The following is a 5715-nucleotide window of genomic DNA, read 5'->3' as shown; positions in this document are numbered from 1 at the left end:
CATACTATGAACGAATGCTGTACGAAACAGGATCTAGGATCATTGAATCGATCTCAAACTCAAGGGGAAGTCTATACACTAGGTAAGAACAACACCCTAAAGACTTGAACTGCAAAATCAACCTATAACCACTCCGTGCGGTAAACGCGAATGAAGACAGGCCGAAATATACAGGTGACCGAAACTTGACCCCGATGGTACTAATGTGTAGCTCTACTCGTTGTGGTTCTATAGATATGCTGCACGCTCAATTCCGACACACGAGTTGGAAGAAAACTCACACCGAAGCTCGTAGGAACTTACCACACATAGAAGCCGATAGCGCGCACTCTTGGTATCTGTGCGTAGCCCTCACCGTTGCTAACACAATGGCGGTGTCGCTTCTCCAATGGCGGCTCCGTAGCTCATGTAGCAAGTAGATAAGACTCTCTCTCTCTCTCTCTCTCTCTCTCAAACACAGTCACGGCGCTCAAACACTCACTTTGATTAATAATCTGCCTCTTTAGGTTACAAAAACTTTGGCTTATATACCTCAGCCTTGGAGGTGAGAACATCTCTAACTAATTACATCAGCAAGTGAAATTACTTCGCGATTACAAGCTGGAAACTCAATTGAGTCCCGTTACTTCATGAATGGCTCAAATCAAAATTAATGTCGGAAAGACATTTATTACAATCAATGGTTACAAAATGATGAGTGTGAGCAAAAATGTGGGTGTGATCCTCTGCTGGCTCAACACACGTCCAGATCTACGCACAATAGGTGGCTCAGGCTCAGCCACAACCTGTGGTTCCACTCTATCTTGGTCTTGCTCCTCTTGAGCCCTGATATTTTGTCTTGCATGTGCAGGTCCATCTTCTTGGAAGACAACTCTTCTAATCTCCTCAACCCTCTCTGGTTTAGAATGATATTTGGATTCATTAAAGTGAACATCATTGCTGCACACAACCTTTCTGGATTCGAGATCCCAAAGTCTGTACCCCATCTCACCAGAATTACCATAGCCTAGAAAGATGCACTTTCTACTCTTTGGCTCAAATTTGTTCCTAAATTCCTTTGGAACGTGAGTATATGCCTCACAGCCAAAGACTCTGAGATGCTTGTATGAGGACATTTTGCCTGACCATACCATCTCTGACACTGAATCCTTCTGCAAAACCTTGCTAGGAGATCTATTTACAAGATGAACAGCTGTTGATACAGCTTCAGCCCAAAACCCATTTGGCAGCTTTGCATTAGACAACATACTTCTGACCTTCTCTTGTATGGTCCTATTCATCCTCTTAGCAACACCATTTTGAGGAGGATTGTAAGGAGTAGTAAGTTCACGTTTTATACCTTTTGACTCACAAAAGTCCTGAAAGGCCTTTGAAACATACTCTCCACCATTGTCAGTGCGTAAGCATTTAAGCTTCTTGCCACTCTGATTCTCCACAAGTGTCACAAACGTTTTGAAAACACTAAACGCTTCATCCTTGTGCTTGAGAAAGTAAACCCATACTTTCCTCGAGTAATCATCTATAAATGTCATAAAGTAAGAAGCTCCCCCTAGAGATAGGTTAGGCATAGGTCCACACAAATCACTATGAACAAGTGCCAACTGTGTATCTCTTCTACTGCTTCTATGCTTATGTGGCTGCTGTGTTTGCTTACCATACAGACAATGTTCACAGAATTCAAAATCATTAAATGAAAAGCCAGGCAAATAACCAGAATGAGACAAGATTTCCATTCCCTTCTTGGACATATGTCCTAACCGGCTATGCCACAAAGAAACGTTCGGCTGTTCGGTTACATTGATTACATTTTTAGAGACATTTGATACATAAATCATGTAAAGTCCTCCAGACTTTACTCCATGTGCTACTGTCATAGAACCCTTGGATATCTTCCACATGTTGTGTCCAAAAGTGGTGACGTAGCCAGCATCATCAAGGAAACCTGTACTGATCAAGCTCTTTGTAATTGCGGGAACATGTCTCACATTCTTCAGCGTGAAAGAAGAGCCATTCTGAAACTTCAATTGAACATCTCCAACACCTAAGATCTCACATGTCTGCCCATTGCCTAGCCGAACATGATCTTTAGTGGTCACATAAGAAGTAAACCAGTCCTTGTTTGGAGACACATGAAGTGATGCCCCTGAGTCTATAATCCAGTCACTCAGTGCATATCCATCAGATGCTGTAAGAAGAGCTGAGTCCATTGTATTCTTCAAGAAGTAGATGTCTCCTGACACTAGACTGTCATCCTCTACAACAGTGTTTGTCACATTTATTTCTTGAATCTTCACTGAGGACTTGTTCTTCTCACCATGGTCTTCAACTTTCTCTTTGCCTTTTTCTGCTTTCCATTCTCTGCAGTCTCTTTTCATGTGACCCTTCTTTCCACAATGGTAGCGTTCTATGTCACTCTTGCCTTTAGCACTGCGGGACTTGCTACGAGAGTGATTCCTCTTTCCACCTTTGTACTTTTCTTTGGTCCTTCCCCTGACAACTAAGGTTGTTCCTTTGCCTTTGTCCATTGTCTTTCTATTGGTTTCTTCAGTAAGCAGACTTCCTTCTACACCTGCTATGTTCAAACCATCTGGAGGTGCAGAATTACTCAAAGCTGTGCGAAAAGTGTCCCAACTTTCCGGCAATGTGATCAACAGGAACATAGCTCTAACAGGTTCATCAAACTTGACACCTTGAGCTGACAACTGACTATAGATTGTGTTGAATTCATTCAGATGATTGGACATAGGTGTCCCTTCTTTCATCTTCAAGTCAACAAGCTTCTTAAGCCAGTATACCTGTGAAGCTGCACTCTGCTTCTCATAAAGATCACTCATCTTTAACCATGCTTGATAAGCTGACATCTCGTCTGCTACATTGAAGTAAACGCTTTCTGCCAAAGTCAGCATAATGGTAGAAATTGCAATTCATCCATTTCGTTCCATTCATCTTCGTCCATATATTCTGGTTTTATCCCCTTGAGCTTTATAGATTTTATCTGCTTCTTTTGTACCAACACGTGCCAAATCTGCTTCTTCCACAATGGGAAATTGGTTCCATCCAGCTTCTTGATATTGTAAAGAGCAGTGTCCTGTGATCCAGCCATAGCTGCGCTTCACAGTAGTTTACTTTTCTGGGAAAAATTCGGCAGAGTTTCCCCTGTAAACTGACCTCTGAACAAATATCAACCTGTCAAATGAACCAAGAAAGCTTCAGATTTTGCAGAAATTTTGGCAGAGTCTCCTTTGTAAAATGGCTCTGGTGTACTAAAAACAGACCAAAAAACAACTCAAAAAACACTGTCTCTCTGACACTGTAAGTTGCGGGTAAACCTGTCCTGCACCTGTACTGTCTCTCACTGTCTTGTCACTGTCCTGTAAGCATAGACTGCGACAATGCCTCAACGGCAGTAAAGCAAAGATGCAATCCCAACTGTCTAACTCACAGTCAATACATCCTAGCTGCCTATCTAAGGGTGCTCGAGGGATCGCTCCAAGACCTGTATCACCGAAAGGATCTCAACATTCGAGAATCCCCCAGCTCAATAAAACCTCACTCGACCCTCAACAAAGGCTGCAATAAATCTGATAGTACATAGACTTCCCACAAAGTCATACATCCAGAAATTTCCCACTGTATGCTGTAATCGCTGCGGTGGTTATTTGCTGCGTGACTCACAGCCAGCAAACCCTCAACAGACATACATAATCTCTGACAATACATCCCATGTGGAAGTACCTGCAATGTCACGATGAAATCTGGAATATCAAGCAGCAAACACAACCTACCTGATGAACTAGTGGATGTCGCCTACAGTCTGTGTGTAGATGCGCCCGTGTCGTATGTGACAGGCCTCCAAGAACAGTGAGCCGTCCTTCGATGTGTAGACAGCCACAAATCAACACTCTGGGAGTGTCGATATCCTCAGCACCTGCAGTCATAGGCCGAAAACCCCAAATTTGCAGAGTCGGATCTGCACCCGCTGAGACCACGTAGTCGAAAATGGCCTGCGCAGAACTTTGTCGAAGCCAAACGGTGGTTGAGATGACCTCAGAATGAAATTCTGACAACACCGAGACCTTCGGGTTCTCCCACGAGATTTGGGGCCGTGTCTTTGCCTGTCGAATTTCACTCCAATCTGAGCTGGTGACTCTAGCCTCCTGCAGTGCTGCCCCGAGCCTCGATCTGAGCTCTGATACCAGTTGAAGGAGTACGAGCGGAAGTGCGACGCGAGAGAGAGTGCGAGAAGAAGAGCACGACGATATGGTGAACTCGCTCTACTGTAATGTGTAGAGCATAGTGAGTTCTTATTAGGTTTTTACAAAAGAATATGTGTACATACCTGGCGGCCCGCCCACTTACCTGGGCGACCACATTGGGCTTTATACCCCAACAAGGCTTTCGGATTAGATTGGCAAACCATCAGAAAGTAAAATGTTCGGGTGTTGTAAAGAGATTAGAAGTGGAAGCATATGATGCAAAGGTGGTGGTTGATTTTCATGTGATGCTAGCGGGGCTGGGAGCATATCCTATTATACTGGGTTGTTAACCCTCACGGCTCACGGACACCCTATCACCTACGAGACGGACGTTGTAACCTACGGCAGACATTGTATTATTTATTTGGTAGAGTCAGGTACCGGGCTTGTCGGTGCAATAGGAAAAGGGTAAGAGTGATCGCCGATGAGAGGTGCACTCTAACTGGAACATTCAAGGGATTAGTTGGCTAAGCATGGGCGCCCAAGTGTGAATGGGGTGAGCTCATATAAAATTCAACTAAACCTAAAATTCACTCATTCTCTCATTTGTGCAATAGAAGAGTGCTCTTGCTCCATCTCCATCTCCATCTCCATCTTCTTCTTCTTCACCTCGTTGTGTGTGTGTGTGTGTGTGTGTGTGTGTGTGTGTGTGTGTGTGTGTGTGAGAGAGAGAGAGAGAGAGAGAGAGAGAGAGAGAGAGAGAGAGAGAGAGAGAGAGAGAGAGAGAGAGAGAGAGAGTGGGCGATCGAGCATTACGAAGGCACGGCATCCACGAAGCGGTTGAGTGCGGCGAAGCGGCGGCTCCTTCTTCTTCGCAACAAACAGCACAACACATGGTCCCTAGGGCCCAAAATGTTGTTCAAACAACACCCTTACCACCTCCAGTGCTAGGACTGCAACCACCACATCCGAGAATCACTTCTGTGAATCAAGTGGGTTGTGAGTCATCTATTTCTTGTTTGGAAGGCTATGAGGAAGATATAGATCCTAATATCGCCTATGGGATGGATGTGCTTGAAGAAAGTCCACAATACTACATGGAGGACTATTGGGGACAAGTCAAACCTGTATATCAAGTAGCTGCTCTTGCGGCAAGAGGCCAAAATATCAATTACATTGCTAAGAGACCACCTCTTCAATGCTATGAGTGTGGAGGTCCACATCGTTTAGCCGAGTGTCCTATTAGGCCAGAAAAGAACGCCACACTAATGCAAACCAATCAAGCGAGCACGTCTACAATGCCAATACTCTTGTGTAATTGATGTGGCATAGATCATTTGATTGCCCAATGTCCAAATAATCCAAATGCACCAAAGATCACACCATTAAACTTGATTGAAGTTACGGAGGAGCCATCACAAAGTACACCTGTGGTACCAGTAAACATACTCACACGATCGATGCTCCAAAAACAAAATTATATTCTTGAGGAAAGAGACACGGCATCAATTGCCCAATC

The sequence above is a fragment of the Adiantum capillus-veneris genome, chromosome 3, assembly GCF_014529385.1.
Source record: "Adiantum capillus-veneris isolate H3 chromosome 3, ASM1452938v2, whole genome shotgun sequence".
In the NCBI taxonomy this organism is placed as follows: Eukaryota; Viridiplantae; Streptophyta; class Polypodiopsida; order Polypodiales; family Pteridaceae; genus Adiantum; species Adiantum capillus-veneris.
This window is presented reverse-complemented; position numbering follows the sequence as displayed.